This window comes from Rattus norvegicus, chromosome 12 (assembly GCF_021556685.1).
Source record: "Rattus norvegicus strain SHRSP/BbbUtx chromosome 12, alternate assembly SHRSP_T2T, whole genome shotgun sequence".
Lineage (NCBI taxonomy): Eukaryota > Metazoa > Chordata > Mammalia > Rodentia > Muridae > Rattus > Rattus norvegicus.
Window position 1 is genome coordinate 33,145,609 of NC_141545.1, and position 22,950 is coordinate 33,168,558.

A 22,950-nucleotide genomic window follows, 5' to 3' on the forward strand; every position below is an offset into this window, starting at 1 on the left:
CCTGTAGTTCCAGTACTTGGGAGGCTGAGGTAGGAGGGTCATGAGTTCGAGGACAGCCTGAGCTACTGAGTGGGGACTCTGTTTCAGAAGCTGGAAGTGGCTTTTGCAGTGGAGGACTTGCCTAGCATGTACAAGGTTCAATCCCAGTGGATGGAGGGAGGGAAGGAGGGAGGAGGAATGGGAGGGAAGAGAAGAATAAAGGAAGGAAAGAGAAGGGAATGAAGGAAAAGGTGGCAGTGAGTTTTTGTCATCTTGTCACCAGAGTCACCTAGAAAAGGGGAATCTCAAATAAAAAACTGCCTGCATCAGACTAGCTTGGGAGGATGCCTGGGGGACTTTTTTTTTTAGATTAATGATTTGTGTGGGAGGGCACAGTCAGCGCCAGTCAGTAATGCTCCTCCATGGCCTGTGCTTCTGCTTCAGTTCCTGACCTCCCGTCCCTCAATGACGGGCTGTGGTCAGGATATGAAGCCACATAAATCTTTCCCTCCTCTGGTTGCTTTTGGTCATGGCAATCTATCACAGCAACAGAAAAGCAAACTGGGACAGAAATCAAGGGAAGGAAAGAAAGAAAGGAGGAAGAGAAGAGAAGAGGAGAGTGGGAGATCTGGGCTCAAGGAAGTCAAAAGTCTGGGAAAGTCACAAGCTGGGCAGAGGAGGTAAAGCTAACTCAACAGTAATGTTTCCCTGAGACCCATCCCCAATGTCAGTAAAACAGGGCTTCTGCAAACAAGGAAAACCCAAGGTCTTTCCTTCAATGCCAGTGTGTCCACGCACAATCTGACAGCTTCAGCATCCCTGATGCCCTCCTGTAACTCTATTCCACTAAGGAAAAAAAAAAAAGCAACCTCGGGACAGGGACTTAAACTCTGTTAGGTTCTTATACAGTGAAAATAAAGACAGTGTCTTAGAATTTCTATTGGTTCGGAAAAAAACAAAAACAAAAACAAAAAAACAACAACAACAAAAAAATAAAAAACCACCATGACCAAAAAGCAAGTTGTGGAGGAAAGGTTTGTTCAGCAGTCGACATCACCAGATCTACTTCATCGTTGGAGGAAGTCAGAACAGAAGCTGATGCAGAGACCATGGAGTGGGTGCTGCTTACTGGCACCACCAGCCCAGGGATGACACCACCCAGAACCGCCTAGCCCTCCCCCGTTGATCATTAGTTGGGAAAATGCCTTACAGCTGGATCTCATGGAGTCATTTCCTCCTCCCTTCCTGATAAATCTAGTTTGTGTCCAGTTGACACACAAAACCAGCCAGTACAGATGGCCAGGACTTAATTGGGCAGCCATGAGAATCAGAAGATAGCAATTCAAGGAACAATGGGACCCAGAGGATAAGTCATACAGGTACATCTTTGGGGCTACCATTTTCTGTCTTCTCTGAGAACAAAGGGTTGACTTTTGAAAAAGAATGTATCATTATGGTGTGAATGTATGTATGGTGGACGTATGTGAGTGCAGGCACAGAACGTTATATGTAGAGATCAGAGGACAACAGAGGTCTCTCCCAGGGCTTGAACTAAGATCATCAGACTTACATGCACACACTTTTCACCCAATGGCAATCTAGACAGGACTGGTCTGTCTTGAGCCTTGACTGTTTGCCAAGGTCCCTCTGCTCACCCATAGCTTATCTTGCTCATACCACTGACGTCACTAGGACCAAACAAAATGGTTTGGAGTGCAGGCTGTATTCTGAGCTCAGAAAAGCTTCAAACATCCCCCCCAAAGCCTGCACTAAAGTCTAAACCTCATCACCTTGTACCCTGAGTTGCCAAGTTTAGCTTTCCTTTATTTTTTGGTATAGAATATGGCAAATCAAGTGTTCTACCACTGGGCCACACCCCCAACCCCATACTGGGGGAGTCTAGGCAAGCATTCTACCACTGGGCCACGCCCCAAGCCCCTTGCTGAATAGACAAGTGCTCTGCCATTGAACTACATCTCCAGTCTTCTTTTTACTTATTTTTCCCAGACTGGTCGGTCATGAACTCACTTTGAAACACAGGCAGAGTTGAACTTTTATTCCTCCTGCCTCATCCAACTTGAGTAACTGGGACAAAGCCCATGGCCCTAGGCCCAGCTTCAACCTTACTTTCTGGTCCACCCATTTCTCCTCATCCACTCAGATTATAGCTGCTAGAACCCAGGGCTTCTGTTTGCCAGGCAAACACTCAACCAGCTGAGCTAACCAGTCTTTGGCTCTAAATTGTTTTATATACATCATACATACATACATACATACATACATACATACATACACACACACACACACACACACACACACACACACACACACACACACACTGTGATTTTTTTCACAGTCCACAGAGGCTTTTGATTTATGCTTTACACTTTAATAAAAAGAATCCCAGGATCTTCCCTCCTGTATGTTTTCGTCTTGCCTCATCATGGTCCATGATGCCAGCTGAGGTTGTCAGCACAATGAAGCCAAACTGCTGTGATGGGAGCAGATTGTTCTGCCATTTCTCCAGGTCTTTGAGTTGAACATCAAATCTAGGGCTTATAACTCTACTCTTGTTCAGCCTTCCTGTGATGTTCACAACGATCTTCCCAGCTCCGTAATCATCAATGAACTTGAAATCACCAATGTACCCATGCTTCGTCCTCACAGTTAAGAACCGAACGATGACTTTGGAACACGGCCTGATGAGGACCTGGCGTTTGCCTCTCTCCTCAGTGTTGTTGATGCTCTTGAGAGCGTCTTCCAGAACCTTCCTTCACACCATGGTGACAGCAAGAAGATGGCAAAAAATCTATATATTAGATTTTATTATGACATTTTCATTCGAGTATATTATGTATTTTGTTCACATTCGCCCTCCCTTTTTTACACTCTGTTTTTCCTCCCCTCCTGTTCCAGTTTTGTTTCTATTGCTTTGATAAAAGACCCTGACAGAAAGCAAATTAGGGGAGAAAGGAGTCTATTCCTGCTTGCAGCTCCAGGTAACAGTTCATCATATTAGTGGAGCCAAGGCAGGCGCTCGAGAGGGCTGGTTGCAGACATTCACAGTCAAAGAGCAGTGAGGAACGGGTGCATGCATGTGCATTTTCTGACTTACTTGTTCTCAGCTTGACGTCTCCATTATTTCACAATTCGCGCACCTCCTGACTAGGGAATGGCACCGCCCACCATAGGAGGTTGGGTCTTCCCACATAAACAGTCAAGACAATCCCTTACAGAGGTGTCCACTGGCCAAGCCAGTGTAGCAGAGACTCTCTTCCCAGGTGATTCTAGGTTTCAGTAAGTTGACAAAGTTGACTATTACACCTCCTTCGTGGTCCCCTTGCTTTCCCCAAGTGGTGTCCGCTCTACTTTGATGTCATATATTTTTAAATCTAGACCCCGCAGATGGGCAAAAACATGAGATATGTCTGAGTCTGACTTATTTCACTGAACACAATACTTGCCTATTCCATCCATTATTCTGCAAATGAATAACCATCTTATTAGCACATACAGCACATCCCACTACCAGGGTCTTTGAGCCATATCAGGTGTGGGAATTCTTCTGCCTTCTTCCTTATATTAGAAAGTGAGAACAGTGTCATCATTAAATACATATTTGCTGGATGTGTGTCCGGATGATTGGATGGATTATACTGGGATGATTAATACTGATTGTAGACTTGACAGGACATAAAATCACTCAGGGGAACAAGCCTCTGGGCATGGCTGTGAGGGGTTATTTAAATTAAGTTAGCCACCCAGGAATGCCTGTAAGGTGTTTTCTTGATTAGGATAATTGAGGTAGAATGACTCACATCAACTTCAGGTTGGGGTCCTGGAAAGCATGAAAAGGAGACAGTGAGCTGAGAGCACCAGCATTCATCTCTCTCTGCTTCCTGACTGCGGGTGCAATGTGAGCAGCCTCATGGTCATGCTGCCATGCCTTCCTCGCCATGATGGACTGTATGCTTAAAGGATGAACCAGAATAAATCCACTCTCCTTAAACTGTTACACACACACACACACACACACACACACACACACACACACACACAGCCATTTTGTTGCAGCAATGAAAAAAAGTACCTAATACAGACATCATTGATTGTTTTCTTCATTTTCAAAATCCCAGTGAAGGGGCTGGAGACACAGCCAGGTGGTAAAGCCCACTCGCTGCATAAGAATGGGTGGGCGTTCAGATCCCAGTGTCCACAGGGCCAGCCAAGCATGGTCATGTGCACACTTGTAAGCCCAGCACTGAGGATGGTGCAGAAGGGAAGACCATTGGGGTCTACCAGCTTCCTAGATAGCCAGAAAACAGAAACTCCAACTCCATTGAGACACCTTGCCTCAAAGAAATAAGGCCAAGAGTGATGGGATACCCAATGCTTTCTCTGGCCTCCCGACAAGTACACAAGCCATACTTACATGTACGTACCTCCACCACACACACACACACACACACACACACACACACACACACACGCTAATGAAGTAATTAGTTTTGACTCATCATTACAAGTTGAAACTTAGATTCACAGACCCCCTGAGGCCAGGGAGAAGTGGGAACACAGCTCCTTTTTTCTGAGACTGTATGACCATTCCTCCTGCTCTCTTTACACTCCTCCCTTGGGTTGGTTCTTAGAGCCAGGATCTTGAGCCAATGGTCACTCTGACTTTTACTAGCTAGTCAGAGTGCTCAGATACTTCAGGGTGTAATGGAAACCTGCAGAGCGGATGCAACCTTTTAATCTGCATCAAAATTCAATTCAGTAGCTGAGGATGTGGCCCATTGGCAAGGCCAGCATGAGGCCCTGAGTTTGACTCCAGACAGCCTACTTGAAGAGCTCCAAGCCTGAGATAGACCCCATCTCAAAGTAGGGGCAGATAGTGTTCCTGAGGATGAAACCAAAGGTTGTGTGTGTTTGCTACAACCAGCAACAATCTGCATTGTATTAAGATGGGATATTCTCCATCTTGGCTCTCCTTTGTGGTTCTGATGACTATGCAGCACTGCCTAGCAGAAAATTCAACTTATGCCTTTCCAGAACATTCAGGACCTCCCTTGATGGCATGCTGTCTTCATTACCCTATATGCCTGAACGTTCCAAAAGTTTGCTATGCCATTTTTCTTACAGCATTTGTTTCTGGGCATGGGCAACTTTACACATGCCTCCTTTATGCTCTGCAAATGTCCTCGATGGTGTGTGTGTGTGTGTGTGTGTGTGTGTGTGTGTGTGTGCGCGCGCGCGTTTACTTGCTTAGAATTTGGATCAAACTGGGAAAGGATGCAGAGCACACGGTGGTTGCACTTGATTTGTTTCTGACTGGTAATTTGTTAAGGCCAGGAAGGAATGACGTGATGTATGCAGTTTCACTCTGGATCTATCAGCCACTGTCCCCACACATCAGCCTCCCAAGTGACTGTGCCTGTCTCAGCACACACATTGAATCACCACCTCGATGAAGACAAATGTGTTTCCCTGTGAGCAAGCAACACTTTTGTGCCCCCAAAAACATTATAATCAAAAGCTATTATCAAAGGCTCAGAAGGAAACTCTACCCGAGACAGCCTTGGAGTTGAACAGACAGGGAATCTGTTTATGAGCTCAGAGCAGTGGTCTGCACCTCATATCAACCTGGGGCCATTAGCGCTTGCCCTGGTGTCTTACCTCCTTAAATAAATGTTCCTTAAAGACAAATGGACTGGAGAGATGGGTAAATCTCAAGACCGTAACACTCGTTGGGACATTATTAGTACCATAAGAGATAGCAGTTTTTTATCACCTCTATACTTGAAAGAAAGACAGACATCCCTGTCAGATATGGTAGCTCTGGCCTCCAATCACAACACTCTGAAGGCTGAGGCAAAAGATTACCATGAGTTTGAGGACAGCCCAGACCACATAGTGAGTTCCAGGACAGCATGAACTACAGAGCGAGACCCTGCCTCCCTGCCTCTCTGCCTCCCTGCCTCCCTGCCTCCCTGCCTCCCTCCCTCCCTGCCTCCCTGCCTCTCTGCCTCCCTGCCTCCCTGCCTCCCTGAAAAAAACAAAACAAAACAAAACAAATAAAAAAAACACCAAGAAAGAAAGAAGTAAAAAGTACCTTTCTTTCTTGACCTCTCCAAGCCAGAATGATCCTGAGATTAAAAGAGGGAAAGGGACTGGAGAGATGGCTCATCAGCTAAGAACACGTGCTGCACTTGCAGAGGACCAGGGTTTTGCATCCAACATCCATATCACTTAGCTCACAGCCATCTGCAACTCTAGCTCCAGGAGATCCAACACCTTTGGGTCCCCATGAGCACTCCAAACAAACATGGTCCACAAACAAACGCAGGCACACACATATATACACATACACTTATGCACACACACACACACACACACACACACACACACACACAATATTTTTTAAAGATTTATTTATTTCATGTATGTGAGTACACTGTTGATGTCTTCAGACACACCAGAAGAGGGCATTGGACCTCACTTCAGATGGTTGTGAGCCACCATGTGGTTGCTGGGATTTGAACTCAGGACCTCAGGAAGAGCAGTCAGTGCTCTCAACCACTGAGCCATCTCTCCAGCCCCCTCACAATATTTTTTCAAAGAAAGCAAAGTAAGGGCTAACTTACTTGGTAATAGTTATGCCAACCTCCAAAGCATCATAAGGCACATTGTTTCTAGTAATTAGTTCTGCCAAGGAGGCCCCATCTCCTAAAAGTTCTACATCTCACTCTCCCAAATACCACCACCAGCAGCCAGAGACCAAGTGTTCAAACACATAATAAGCCTGTGAGGACATCACACATCCACGCCCAAAGAAATGAGTATTAGTACTCTTTTATCTGAATCTCTTTAAGAATATGATTATTCATGGGTAGAGTTATTTGCTGTGCAGATGGGGAAAAAATGGAGTTTGGATCTCTTGACCTCACATAAATGACAGATGGTCAGGGAGTTCCTAAAGCATATGAGCTAGTTAGACACCCGCATCAGTAAGCTCTGGATTTAATTGTGAGACTTTGCCTTAATGAAAAAGGTGGAAGAAGAATCAGGAAAGAACTACTGATGTCAACAGTGGACCTACACGTATTTTATACACACACACACACACATACACACACACACACACACACACACACACTGCACCATTGCATGTCTCAGCTACTTTTCTATCCCTGTGGTAAGTCATCATAACCAAAGTGTCTTGTGAAAGAAAGCATTTATTTGGGGCTTCCAGTCTCAGAGGGTTAGAGTCCATGATCTTCACGGCAGGAAGCATGGTAGTAGGCATGGTGCTGAAGCAGTAGCCAAGAGCTCACATCTTCAGATGCAATCACAAGGCAAAGAGAACTGGGAATGGCATGAACTTTTGAAATCTCAAAGCCCATCCATAGTGACACACATCCTCCAGTAAGGCCACACCTCCTAATCCTTTCCAAACAGTTCCACCAAATGGGAACCAAGTACTCAAATATCTGAGCCTGGTTCTTGTCTTATCAGCTGTCCAAACTTACTCAGGGAGATTCAATTTGGTAGTAGACAAGCAGAGAGATAGACAGGGGGCAGGACTTAGGCAGAATTAGTTGGGTTATAGGAAAACTGGGAAGTATCCCAAAGTTAAAGGTCTAAGCTTTTAAAATATACAAGAGTCTCCATGTGCTTATTTATATAGTTGGCGGGTCTCCAGAAATTAACAACATTCTCCTGTTTCAGGTCTTTTTTACACCCATATAGCAGCTTTCCAAGTCAAAGTATATGGGCCAAAGTGATACACCCAAGAACATGCTGCCTCCAAAATCCAAGCAGCCCCACTCAGCATTGTGCTTAATTCTTGGTAACAGAAGTGGCCATGCACAAGCAACCTATGCTTCACCTCAGATGGACCCTCCCAGGTACCCTGCATCACGAGACTCCTGGAACTTTCACTGAAATAAAATTCTATTGGGTTTGTTTCTCATCTTCTAGTGTGTTGTGTGCTTTGTCAAGACCAAAGTGATTGCTACATCACGTTCATTTGGTCTGTCAAACATAACATCGTCAATATAGTATACTGTCAAACTGAGTTATGATCCAGGGCAGCAGAATATACCATTGAGGTAGAGCCATAAAGGTGTAGTGCTGGCCTTGACAGCTGAAGGCAAACAGCTTCTAGTGGTTCTAAGGACAGGCGCCAAGACAAAAGCATTCTGTGCATTGTTATCCATGTACCATGTCCCAAGAGCTGTGTTACTGTGCTCATGTAAAGACACCACATCTGGTACATTAGCCAAAATCAGTCACTACTTGGTCAAGTTTGGAATAGTCAGCCATCATTGTCCGTGATCGGTCTGTTCTCTGGGCAGGCAAAATGGGACAGTTAAAGTGAGATGGGTTGGGAACATCACCCCTGCCTGCATCTTTCAAGTCCTGGTAATGGTTCAGTGGTAGAAGCAATTCTACTGACTTCTGTTAGGCCTTTCCAATGATAATAGCCCTCGGCCCACAGGTCAGAGAATCAAAATAAGATTTGTACCAAGGTCTATGTATATCTACCCCAATTATACATTGGGGGACTTGGGGGGAATAAAACACCCGATGAGTTTGGGAATCCACTGTGAGTCTGACTTTAGCCAAAACTCCTAAGCCCTTACTTTAAGCAGAAGGGCGTAATGCTATGGGAAGTCTCCTAGTATTTGGAGCTAGTATCTAACAGGAAATTCTGACTACTCTGTTTCCTCAGTGTCCAGTTACCCTAGTAAAAGGTCATAGGTCCCTCCCTGTGGGAGAAGAATGGGAAAAGGCTAACAGTAAAGCTCCCCAGTGTTACAACATGGTACTCCCTCAGGGGGTCATGGCCTTCCTTCAGTCAAGGGTTTCTGGATCTGTGATTATAAATCTAGAAACTGATGGGTCATGATTCCCTGATACAATGATCCAATATAGCCTTTCTTTCACTTGTCTTTGTTTTGTTTTGTTTTGTAGAGGGTTTTTTGTTTTGTTTTGTTTTGTAGAGGGTTTTTTGTTTTGTTTTGTTTTGTAGAGGGTTTTTTGTTTTGTTTTGTTTTTTAATCCTGATCAAACAGAAACTGAGTAGACTTCTTACCTATGCCATTTTGAGGAATACTGTGCTGATTAGTCAGGCCATTACAGATATTGCTTTGTCTGGACTATGGTCACCTTTCCTTTGGCATTCAATGCTGCCACCTGGTCCCTGCTACTCTGGGTTCAATTAAACCCATAATATTTAATTTGTCCAATTGAGCAGCCGTAGCTCCCACCCTAAGGTCTGGTGCAGAAAGACAGTGCTCTCAGATGTGCTGGTGCCCCTCCCATTTCCCATCTCACAGCATTAGTGAAGGACATGTCTTCTGGGTCATCCCATTGTGGAGGATTAGATTTTTAAAAGGCGAATTCACTCAAGCATTCCAATTTCCCTGAGCCCTGAAATCCCTCCATCAACACTAAGCTAAGGAATATCAGGCGTCTCCAGCTCCCTCTCAGTAGACCATCCTTGCACAAATACACAAGTCAACCACTCAAATAATTCTCGGTACTTTTTTAACTGTGTGTGTGTGTGTGTGTGTGTGTGTGTGTGTGTGTGTGTGTGTGTGTGTGTGAATACTAAACCTAGACTGTCTGTTCAATAGGCCCCTATAGATTAGTGCAGACTGAATTTATGTTCCCTCTACCATTACCCCACACCCTTAAAACCCACCCCCAGATATACTCCCAAGATATCTGCCTAAATGAATTTGAAACTCAAGTTATTTAGGGGTGTAGCACAGCTCCTTCTAGACCACAATTCCTACCTCTAGGGGCCCACTTAGCCTTCAGTCTAGTTATAGCTCTAGAGGCAATGGTTGGTGGTCCCTGAAGGGGATCAGCATTGTTGTGTCTGGCATCTCCTTTAGGAAAGATTTTCTGGGATTGGGGATTTAGCTCAGTGGTAGAGCGCTTGCCTAGAAAGCACAAGGCCCTGGGTTCGGTCCCCAGCTCCAAAAAAAGAAAGAAAAAAAAAAAGATTTTCCCCATGCTCTACCCATAGGGCAGAATTAATTCACTCAGGCAAGGCCAATAAAGGGCAACTCTCCAGGGGAGTGTGGAGGAGGATGTATCTTCTGCCAAGGATGGGGAGACCACTTCCTCAGGCAGAATAAGCCCATCTGAATCTAAGAATTCAAGCCCTCACCCTCTTTGGGTTCCTCACACACATCACCACCTGTCTTAGGGTTTCCATTGCTGTGATCCAACACTATGACCCAAAGCAACTTGGGGAAGAAAGTATTTGTTTCATCTTACAACTTGCAGATCATACTCCCTCACTAAGGGAAGGGAGGATAGAAACTCGAGGCAGGAACCTGAACACAGAGGTTGAAGCAGTAACTACTAAGAAGCACTGCTTATTGGATTGCTCTTAACACCCCCAGGACCACCCAAGATACCCACAGTTAAGCCAGACACTCCCCCATCAATCACTATCTTAAAAAAAATGGTACATGGCCCTGCCTACAGTTTTTTCAATCATAGGTCCCTCCTCTCAGATATAAACTATATAACTATAATTTATTTTAAGGGGACAAAAACCAACACCAATCAAGATAGCACCCCAATTCATCAGATCCTGACACTCTCTCCATGGCTGGGAATTAACTTTGCATTGTAACTCAGCCAATGAGCACTTGGACTCGGTTTGCTACAACTTGAGCTGTAAGGGTGCTGGGGAGAAGAGTCCTTTCTAGGGCACACCAAGAGACCATCGGATTGTTTCTGGTGCATCTAGAACTGGTTACCTTTACCGATAAGCTCATTTCTTTTCTTTCGTCACTTGGTTCAAAGATGCTAAAGAGCCAGCATCGTTACCTCCCAACAAGTTATCAACATTTTTTATACAATCACTAAATTCTTTGTTCTTCACAAGAAGTAAGCCAGAAGCATCAGATGCACTTGTCTTGATAAATTCTTTAAGTAGTTCACACCATAGATGTCCAGTGTTCTTCAAGCTACTAGAGGACTCCTTAGTGACTATAGGTTTCATCCAATTGGAGAACCTGTAAAAGTAACTTTTGTTCGCCTGTAGTACTTGTAGTCTCGGAGGCTATGGCCTCTATCTGCTAACTTAGGCCCAGTCCTGGAAGCATTTAGCCTCCATGCAATCTTATCTAGGCCTAGAATGTTTTCAGCCTCTGAGACTTGCTGCTTAATAAGCTCACCCTTTCAAGTTCTCTCTAAACTCTGGCTGGCTGGTTGTTCTGGTTCAAACTCCTTTCCAGCTAACTGATTCAATCTGGCTTCTCTCAGCCTCTCCTGAATTGCTCTACCTGATCTCATAACTAACTCTGTCAATCCGTTCTAATATTCTGGCTTCTTCTCTTTCTCTGGCTCATTCAGTCTTCACCTGTGTCTAGCTTGTCCTCTCTTCAACCTGTCTCTGTAAAACTGTCCCAATAAAACTGCCTCTCTCTCTGCTCGAATCTCCCTCTCAACTCTACTGTACTGCTCTCCATGAACTCCACCTTATTTCTGCACTGTACTCTTCTCCCTGTACTGTTTCTTAAGTAACTTCCCTTTCCTCTCTCTTCTTTGAGAGCTGGGCATATCCTATTCTGTCAAATCTTCCTCTGATTGGTCACTCTTTCTGCCACTTAATTAGACATCACTTTCAAACATGCATGCTTCCTTCTACAAACAAACTTTAGCTTGATAGTTTGGGATGAAAAGTGAGTACTAAGGGTGTGTCTGTATTCCAGCCAGAAGAAGTAAAGGTGCTAAGGCTAAAGGCTGAGCCACAAGCTAGAGGTTCAAATATCCCATAACAAGAACCAGATCCAGATCCACTGTAAGAAACCATAAATATTATCTTTCCTGTCAAACACTATAAAATACTTTTAGGGCAAGGAATTCAAATCTTTTTTTTTATCTCTCCCCACTTTGTAAGACCTCTGTGCAAAAGTTTTAATTCCCCACTGGGTAGATCGTTTGTTTACACAAAGGCCATGCTGCATTCGGTGGTGAATCCCTTCTTTTGCACTGAGTCTTTTAAACTAGACAATCAGGATAGAGTGAGGTCAGACTCCGGCCAACGGGGAAAAGACAAAGTTGTCACCTGAGTCGGAACAAGAACCAAGTGACCGCCTGTTCTAGTTTGCTTGTTCTTCTGCTTTTGTGGGTATCACACTCTTAAAAAAAGAGTAAAGTTTGGTCTTATCAAGATATTTCGGTTGAAGAAGTCTCTTTCTTTGGGAGCCTATAAACTTCTTTCTAATACCATCAAGTCCACTAGAGAAATCCATTCATTCTTCAGAATCACCCCAGGTACCACACTTAGCATGAGTCAGGGTTCTCTAGAAGAACAGGAGCAATAAAAAGAAAATAATAATCTTTCATTAATATTGAATCAGCTTACATAAAATGTTAATAATAATTGTCTCACCCCCGAGAAGCCGAGAACTTGGGGATTACTCATTGCTTGAGGCCCAGTGTCTCAACAGTCAGAACAATCTCCAGAGAGAAAACCCCCCAGAACCTGGTGGTTGCTCTGTCCACAGGCTGGGTGGCTTAACATTTCCAATCTGGTGCCTAAAACATGGAAGGTTCCTGGGGAACTTACTGGGTTTTGGTGATGGAAATATGCTGGTTCTCAGCAGCAGTAATACCAAAAATCAGCATGGCCTTGAGAGGGAAGGCCAAGCAGGCCAGAGGCGAAGAACCATAAGAATAAGTTTCTGCTATAACCTCCCTGACACACTGTTTTTTAAATCTGAGTTGCTACCAGAAAGCTTGTGTAAGGGTGGGCCTTCCCACTTTAATTAAAGCAATCAGGACAATACTTTAGTGGAGCCTCCACACTCACATGAATCTATTTGTGGCAAGTTGACATTAAAACCAAGTCATCATAGGCTTGGAAAGATGGCTCAGTGGTTAAGAGCATGCCCTGCTCTTCTAGAGGACCTGGGTTCAATTCCCAGCACTCACATACCTGTCTGTAACTCCAGTTCCAGGGCTTCTGACACCCTCACACAGACATACAAACAGGAAAAACACCAATAAAATAAAAATAAATTATATACACACACACACACACACACACACACACACATTAAAAAACAAACATCACATAATCTCTCTGTCTCCCTTTCACCACCTCTTCTGCAACTCATGGAACAAATTTTGTGGGAAGATCTTAATTTCAGACATTCAAAGGTATTTCCCTCATCAAACCAAAGTCTTAAAGGAACCTAATTCCACCTGTAGGGGCAGTCCATCCCAAGTGTAGTGCTTCTGCTTCTCATCTCATCTGCATTCTTCAGCTAGCTGCTTATTTATTTAGGTGGCACTGGGGACTTCATCAACAGCTCTGTGCAGCACAGACCAGCACTCTTGCACGGAGCTACATTCTCAGCCGTTGGTTTTCCAAGACAAGTTCTCCCTGGGTAATGGAAACCGGCATCAGCTCCTGGTCTTAGTCTCCTGAGTACTGGGGTTCCAGCTGGACAGCACCAAGCCAGCTTTCCTTTGACGATTTTGACTCTTATCTATGAGATAATAAAGACAGTCTTAAAAAAAACAAAAAAACAAAAAACAAAGTTCTAAGGCTGGATTGCTGGAAGTGAGGAAGGTGTCCTCATGGAGTCAGAGGTAGAACACAGGCAGTCCTGGTGGGATGCAATGATCCTTTCATGATACAGCAGGCTCTCTGACTGAGGGCTGGAAGATGCTGAAGTTGGCCTGTCTGGGAAGGACACTAGCATAAGATTGTGGCTATTGTTCCACCTTGTCCTATAAAGACCTAATACTTGTCACAGTGTGGAGTGATAATACCGTGCGTGCCATCATCATCGTCGTCATCGTCGTCATCGTCGTCGTCGTCGTCGTCGTCATCACCACCATATTCCACCAATAATCTTAACACTGTAATCCCAGAGGCTGAGTCAGGAGGATTGCAATCCTGAAGCTAACTCGGGCTACCTGGTGAGATAAGAGGCTGGTGTTTGATCTGTAACAGGGGTCTGTTTCCCAAAACTAAAATAAGAAGAAAACCAAGGAATATGAGAATCAGAAGAACAAATGCCAAGAGGGAAGAGAGAATGAGGAGCAGGAGAAAAAGAAGAGACCAAGCTACCGTGGGAGTGAGAGGAAATTCTGTGAAGCACTAGAGACAGCACCTTGTGTGTTAGGTAGATGGTCTAATGCTGGAGCCACACCCTAGCCCCTTACTGGCAGGCAATCCACTACTAACCTATACTCCCTGCTCCTCACTGGGGGATTCTACACAGGTGTCCCCAGCCCTACCATTACTGCTGATTGGATATTTGCTACCTGCCAATTTTATATTAGTAACTCACTTGACTGTGCTAAGAAATCTGTGCTATGGGTCCACATAACACAAATCAAAATCCATAAAGCACTGAATTGTTATCAAAAGGTCACCAAGCCTCAAGGTTGCTATATCACCAAACGGTGCTACCTCATTAGAGAGGGAATCATCAGGAACGCCTAACTCCCTATGGACAAGTTCTCAAAAGACCTAGTGTTCTTATTCTCATATCCAACTTGCATTGGGTTTGCCTTCTTAGATGTTATTGTTGTCTCTGGACATAATGTTTCACAACGGAGGCCAGGCCTTGGACTCAACAACGTCAGCAACCTGAGTACTGAAATTACAGGCCTGGCTTTGAAATAACCGTCTTGATTCAAATAGAGAGAGAGACCTATCTCCACCCCAACCCATCACCTGCTTTAAAATGACTTGAGGCAGGGTAGAAAAGAGTGGATCGGGGTGAGCCAGCCATCCTAAAACATGTTGCCAATATTATACCCTGAGTGGTCCCAAAACAGTTGAACCTAGTGATTGCCAATTAGTATGAGGAGAGATACTAACAAAGCCAACAATGAAATGATGGGTTTTGGCAAACCCACATCTGCATCCAGATGGATAATGTTGGGCAATTCCACTCAGCAGGTTAACTCATTTCGGTAGATAGAGCACTGAATGACCTCAAGTGTATGGATGAGGATGCATTTCTGGTGAAAAGGAAGCTTTTCTTGGGGATAATATGAGGAACAACTGGTAAGTCATTTTCAATGTGTGTGGAGGTGGGATGGGGGTGGGGTGTCTGCAGGTTTAGAGGCCAGAAGAGAACTGTCCCTGGTAAAGGCAGTTGTGCACTGCCTGATGTGGATCCTGAACACTGAACTCAACTGTTTAGCCAGCTTTCCATCCCAACCAATAATGTTCTCCTCAACTATCCTAAGCCAAGTTAATGCTTTAACCTTCATATCAAGTTGTGTGTTTTTTATTAATTATGTCCCCCATTTGCCCAAGTGCTAAAGGCTTGGTCATCACCTCAGGGTTTTTGGAAGGTGGTGGAAGTCTATAAGAGGTGGAAAGTTTTAGTCTATTTGAAGTGCCCTTGAAAGGAATTATGGGAAACCGGTCCCTTTCATCGCTCTCTGTTTTGCTTCCCAGCCACCACGAGCTGATCAGCTCTCTCCAGTGCACAGTTCCACCATGATGGACTCTCTTGCCATAGTCCAAGCACACATGAAACCATGAGTCAAATAAATCTTTTCTAAAAAATATTTATTTTTTTGTTGTGTGTTTGTATGCTTTGCCTACATGTCTGTGTACCATGTGCATGCAGTACCCTCTGCAGCCAGATGGGGCAGCAGTATGCTGGAACTGGAGAAAAAGTCAATTACTTGCTACCAGGTTGGTGATAGTTTGTCTTCTACGAAAGCTACAAGTACTCCTATTGCTAAACCTCATATCTGGCAACATCCTTTCATCTTTTTAAATTGCCTGTCTCGAATATTTTGTTGCAATAATAGATTGCTTTACCTGGCTAGCAACCTGCAGAAGAGGTATAGAAATAAGAACCAGAGAAACAGTTGACATTAATAATAATAGTCAGTTATTTCAATTAATAACTTGATGAGAAGGCTTTCTAAATTGCAATGCACCCTTACTTCTCCTCATCTAGAGGTCCAAAACAAATACCTCTTCCTTCATTGAGAATCACCTCCAGGAAACCATCATGAGACGGAAACAGTTTTAAATACATTAAGGAATCAATGGCTGAGAAGATGGTTCATTTGGCAGAACCCTTGGGCTCACTGACCAACAATCTAACAAGATTGTTGACTTCTATTTCAGAAAGACGCCCTGTCTCTAAAATAAAGTGGATGAGGAAGACGGCTTAGAAACAATGGCCTCTGGATATAATCTGACTGCTGCATCCATGAACTCCAAACAGCTGTGGCTCCCTGGACAAGATCAAGCAGGTCAGTGTTCCAAGGTGGCTGACACCGGGTTCATAAACTCTCACCCCAGCTGAGAAGCGATTGACAACTGACAGTGTCTAGGGCAGGGAAAGTCAGTTTTCTTCGGGAGTGTGATCCACGGTTTGTTACCCATGCTCTTGTAAATAACCCCTGCGCCATACTCATGAGGACAGCACTAATCAGGTTCAGTGAGTTAAAAGGAGAAGGAGGAGAAGGAAGAGGAGGAGGTAGGTGGAGAAAAAGGAAGAGGTGGAGGAAGAGGAAGAAGAGGAGAGGGAGGAGAAGGAGGAGGAGGAGGAGGAGAAGAAGAAGCAACAGCAGCAGAAGCAGCAGCTGGGAGGGATACTTGTTGGGAGGGGTACTTGGTGGGGGGATATGAATACTTTGTATTCATCTGGGAAATGCTCGAAGAGTAAAATAAATAACCATAAGGTAGAAAACATTCGAGGAAGACACCTGACATTGACCTCTGTGGGCTACCACACGTACTTGCACGTATGTATGCACAGGTATACACACATGCAGCCTCAAAGACTTAAGAGTGAGACGAAAAGAAAACATCATTTCTATATCTGAAGCGAGGGTACAAAATACCCTCAGGCTTGTTTTCACAGAAGAACAAAAGAGATCTATGTAAAACCCTTATGAGAAAACTCTTGTTACAGAATGCTTTAAGGCATTGTATTTAAGTCTTTGGATAAAGGTATTTCATGTTAACCTTTGTATCTCTACCCACTGGAACTCAAGTTAATATTCTTTCACAATAAACTTATTTTTATAGATTAACTTTTATTTAATATATATGTTATATATATAATATATATATAATATATATATATATATGCATGTGGGTACCTGCCTAGACCAGAAGGTGGTGGTGCTGGGTCCTCTGGGGCTGAAGTTGTAGCCGGTTGTGAGCCCCTTGACATGGGTACAGGGAACAGAATGGATCTGCAGGAGCAGCCATCATTCTTAACCTCTGAGCCATCTATGTCTCCAGCCCCCACAGCAAACTTACTAAGTTTAGGAGAATGTCACTTTTTTATCCTCCTCCTTGCCTCTATGTGAAATTTTGTTTCTATTTCGATGCTGACAGCTTTTGTGGTTCATGATTTTCCTCTTTTATCATAAGATGTCTCAATCACTTTTGGAAGCGGGTAGAATACCAATGACAAGTGAAGAGAGTCAGAGTGTGTGGGAGAATACTCAAACCTCCTTCCTGGCCACAGCTACAAGACACGTGCTCAAGCAAGATGTGGGAATCAATTCCAGTCTTCAGCAGATGTTTCCTAAGAATTGTTCCTAGAAGAAGGTACCACAGAACCCTTGTATTAGTTTGGGTTTCTACTAGTGTCAGGAAACACCATGACCAAAAGCAAGTTGGAGAGGAGAGCATTTATTTGGCTTACACTTTTCATCAGGGTTCATCATTGGAGGAAGTCAGGACAAGTGTACAAACAGGACAGAAAACTAGAAGCAGGAGTTGATGCAGAGGCCATGGAGGTGTGCTGCTTACTGTATTGCTCCTCATGGCTTGCTCAGCTGCTTTCTGATAGAACCCTGGACTGCTAGTCCAGGAATGGCCCCACAATGGACTCCCCAATCGATTGGGGAAATGACCCACAGGCTGGCCTATAGCCCAGCCACAATGAGGCATTTTCCTCAGGGGAGGCTTCTTCCTGTCCAGTGACTCTATCTTGTCTCAAGTTGACACAAGACTATCCAGAATAGCCTTTTTCTCCCGTGATAACAAAACTCCACAACTCTCCACAAAACAGCTCCCTCAAGGCTGAGTAAGTCAAGTTTCCAAGGGGAAAGCTCAGCTAAAGAAAAGACATGGTTGTGAAGACAGCTCCTAGCTCAGGAGCAGATCTGCCTATCCAGTCAACCCACTCACATGTGAACTATTGTGTGGCTTTTATGGAGACATGTGAGCTGTCACCCTCTCAGAAAAAAGAAAAAAAAAAGCTGCCATGTTCTTGCCTCATGGCAAGAAGTTTCTGTTTACTTAAGGTCTCTCTTCAATGGTCTCTCACTTAGACCCTTAAGACCCTCTCTTCAGAGGCAAGTGTCTCCAAAAAGACGTTGGGGGGAGGGTGCAGAAGGGGCCTCCAGGCTCCTTAAGTCAACTATGAAAAGAAGAGTATGACTCAGTAGTTAAAGGTATTTGCTGTTCTTTCAAAGACCCAGGGTCAGTTCCTAGAACATACACAGGGGCTCAAACTGTTTTACCTCTAGTTCCAGGAGCTTCGATGACTTCTGACCTCATGTATGCGTGCACACATGCATGAACGAACACACGCACACACACGCGGGCGCGCACACACAGACACACACATGTATACTTATATGCACAGGTATACTTATATGCATTACATGTAAGATAAATGAACCTTTTAAGAGATGAAGGCAGGGTAGTCAGGCAAAGTGATAACAAGCCTGTCTTCCTACCCTACTAAAGAGGTTGAGGCAGGAAGATCGTAAGTCCAAGGATAACCTGGGCTACAACAGGAGTTCAAGCTGAGCAACCTGGTAAGACCCTGTTTCAAGGTAATAAGCAAAAAAAGAACTCAGTCGTAGAATGCTGGCCTAGAATCCCCCAGTGAGGGGCTTGGGGTGTGGATCAGTGACACAGGGCTTTTGCAGCATACAGGAAGCCCTGGATATAATTCTTAGTATGGAGAAGGGGGGGGGAGGGGAAGAGAGGGAGGAAGGAGGGATGGAGGGAGGGAGAGAGAGAGAGAAAGAGAGAGAGGAGTAAAGGAGGAAGGAAGAGAGGGAAGATAAAAGAGGGAAGGAAGGGAAGGAGGGAGAGAGAGAAAGACAGAGAGGGAAGGATGGGGAAAGAGAGAGGGGTGAAGGAAGAGGAGAAATAAAATTGGAAATTGTTTTTTATAAGAAAATACAGGCTAGCTGAGTAGGAAGAGAATGCTGCCACAGCTCAGGTGGAGGAGCCAACCTCCTTCCTGCCCATCCCTGTCCAGGGCAGCCCACAGTGCTCTGTTCCTGGTCAGGAGCATGCTGGGTTCATCTTGAGCTTTAAAAATATCTCTCCACCCACTGGAAGTTTGATTAATCAGCCAGTGTTCACCTGTGTGTCACCAGGGTGGCGGTGATGTGCATGGCAGCAGCGTGCTTGTTGCAAGGAAGGCATGAGGGGCCTCATCTGGCAGGAAGAAGGATTCAGAGCATAAGTGCTTCAAGGGAGGAGGGAGGGGCTCTGGCGCGAGGCGACGCTCGAATCCTAGTTCCACATAGACGATCTTGGGCAAAGTCAGTCATCTCTGTCACTTCTAGATTGTTCACATTTACAAAAAAAAACAAGCGCAAAGAAAAACTCTACTTTCGAGCTAACTGGACATGTGAGATGGCTTGGTAAGTCAAGGCTGTCTTGTCTCACGATCTGAGTTGAATGCCCAGGATCCACACGGAAGAAAGTGAGAATCCGTGTGCACAAGTTATCCTCTCACCTCCACACTTGCACCCTGGCGTGTGTGCAAAACCCTACCCTATGCACACAGAGAACACAATAAAAATAAGTATGTGCTCATTCCTATGGAGTACTTCGTGGTCTTGGGGTTGGGGAGGGTGCAACCTAGAATTTGGACTATGTGCTCTAGACAAGTATTCTATCGTTGAGCAAACCCTGGGCTTCTTTTTAATTTTTATTCTGAGGAACTGTCTCGGTGAGTTGTCCAGGCTGGTCTTGTAGCCCAGGAGATCTGCCTGCCACAGTCTCCTAATTGCTGGGATGACAAGGAGAGGCCATCACATCTACATCCAGCTAATGTGAGTGAGTGAGTGTGAGAGAGTGTGTGTGTGTGTGTGCGTGTGAGTGTGTGTGCGTGTGTGTGTGAGTGTGTGAGTGTGTGTGTGAGTGTGTGTGAGTGTGTGAGTGTGTGAGTGTGTGAGTGTGTGTGCGTGTGTGTGTGTGTGTGTGTGTGTGTGTGTGTGTGTGTGTGTGTGTGTAGAGAACAGAATAAAGAGAAAACAAATGCTTCCGAATCTTAAAATGTAGATGAAAGGGGCTAGAGAGGCGGCTCCGTGATTAAGAGCACTTGTTGCACTTGGACCCAAGTTTGGTTCTCACATTCACTTCAAGCAGCTCACAACTGCTTTTAATTGCAGCTATAGGGATCCAGCGCCCTCTTCTGGACTCCACAAGCACATGCACTCATGTGTGCATATACACACACAAAGATACCAACACATGTATACAATCAAAGATACTTATTTAAAAGTCAGGCAAAAGAAACGTACTGACTCATATTTTCACTACAAGCCTTAGCATCTATAAATTTGAAAAATGCAAATGTTACATTTTTATGTAGGTATTGAAGCACGTGAAAAGAAGAGGGATTGGGAAGAAAGCTTAGCCAGTTCCGTGCCTGCCTTGCAAGCATGAGGATCTGAGTTTGACCTCCAGAACTCATGTCAAAAAGCTACATGCAGGGGTTGGGGATTTAGCTCAGTGGTAGAGCGCTTGCCTAGGAAGCGCAAGGCCCTGGGTTCGGTCCCCAGCTCCGAAAAAAAGAACCAAAAAAAAAAGCTACATGCGGAGCCATGTGCTTATAACACCAGCACTGGGGAGGCAGATACAGGAGGATCCATGGGACTCATTGGTCAGCCAAATATTCTAGTTTTCCTTCTGTTGCTATGATAGACAACTCCAATCAAAAGCGATTTGGGGATGAAAGAATTTGCTTAGCATATGCTATTCATCATCAAGGGAATTCAGAGAGGAACTCAAGATGGAAACCTGGAGACAGGAACTGACGTAGAGCTTATGGAGGAGCACTACTGGCTGGTTTGCTCCCCATGGCTTACTCAGCTACCTTTCTTATACAACCCAGACCCACCTTCCTAGGGGATGGATCCACCCACAGTGGATCCACAGGCCAATATGATGAAGGCAATTCTTTAGTTTAGGTTTTTTTCTTCCCAGGTACGTCTATTTGTGCTGTTATCAAAAACTAACTATGGGGGCTGGGGATTTAGCTCAGTGGTAGAGCGCTTACCTAGGAAGCGCAAGGCCCTAGGTTCGGTCCCCAGCTCCGAAAAAAAGAACCAAAAAAAAAAAAAAAAAACTAACTATGATACCATTCAACACTTTTTTTGGTGAGTTCTAGCTGGCAGAAGGCCCTGATCTAAAAGTCAAGGTAGACAGAACTTGAAGAATAGTACTTAAGGTTCATCTCTAGCCTCCGCATGTACAATATGCACCCACACAAACACACACGCATACACATTGGCACACTTACAAACAAACACTCACTTTGGATGGAATGCCTCGATGTGATCAAAATACACTACAGGTATATGAAAATATCATAGTGAACCCTTAATTTATACAATTATTTTACCATCCAATTACAAAGGAAATAATAAAAGTGTCATTTTGAGAAGGCACAAACATACATCAGAATGTCAGAATCTTTTTCTAATTGTGATACCCAAGATTTCAGAAAATTGTTACCCACTGTTGGAACCATCATGGCTCACAGAGAAGGAAGATTTTGCTACTGTTGTTTGCCTCATCAGGAAACAGAGATCAGTAAGTCAAGCATTCACAGCCTTCAGTGGCCACTAGCTTCCCAACTCATGTCAGCAGCTCATGTGGAGAAAACTCGTCTGAGGTGAACTGAAGCCACAGGTCACTGTGTTCTACAGTGTTAATTCCAGGCAATAAGTGGAAACCCCCATTGTTCCTGTGTTGAGTGAGTAGCAAGCAGTCATGGGAGATGGGAAGGACAAGAGAAAGAGAAGAAAAGAGATAGACAGCCTTCTACAGAGGGGCTATGGGGATCCCAGCCCCAACCACCAGACATGAGCACCTTCTAGAAAGATATAATGTCAGTATTATTGAAGATACTTAGTACATAATTTGGGAAAATCTCCTTTGACATGTGTGGTGGTTTGAATATGCTTGCCCCTAGGGAGTGGCTCTATTAGGAGGTGTGGCCTTGTTAGAGTAGGTGTTGCCTTTTGGAGGAAGTGTGTCATTGTGGCGGTTGAGCTCCACCCAGTGAGGAAGAGAGCCTCCTCCTGGCTACCTGCAGAGTCAGTCTTCTCCTGGCTACCTTCTGATCAAGATGTAGGACTCTTGGCTCCTTCTCTAGCACCGTGTCTGCCTGGATGCTGCCATGCTTCTTGCCATGATGATAATGCACTGGAGCTCTGAATCTGTAAGCCAACCCCAATTAAATGTTGTCCTTTATAAAAGTTGTCTTGATCATATGTCTCTTCACATCAATAGAAACCCTAACTAAGACATCATGCATTATGCATGTAACATATGTCTAAGAAGATGTCTTTCTCTGGTGTCCCACTTTCTCACAGGATCCCTCCCTTGTCCCACAGGCTTCTGCCACTCCACTGCTAGGTACCACAGGGCCCTCACTAGAACAGAGCCATGCCACGGCTATATTCTTGAAACCTCTAGAACATTAAAGAAAACAAACCCCAGGAACCTTGTTATAGTATCAAAAGGTAGAGTCATTTAAGAAACAATGGCTGCCTAGGCAGGAACAAGTGAGAGAGCAAGAGTCCCCACTAGTCCATGTTTCCAGTTTGTTGGGTAATTTCCAACTCCAATTAGGCCAATTCAATGCATCATTCTCCCTTAAATTTGTTTAACGAGAAGTAAGAGAAACTTCCCATGAATAAACTGTAGCTTGAGGTGACCTGTATAGTCTA

At 44.5% G+C, this 22,950-nt stretch overlaps 1 protein-coding gene and 1 pseudogene across 6 annotated transcripts in view; both read right to left on the reverse strand.

Moving 5' to 3' along the window:
• Positions 1 to 22,950, reverse strand: part of Caln1 (calneuron 1) — a 491,219-nt gene that overhangs the window by 323,923 nt on the left and 144,346 nt on the right.
• On the reverse strand, positions 2,282 to 2,761 carry LOC148002298 (small ribosomal subunit protein uS8 pseudogene; annotated as a pseudogene).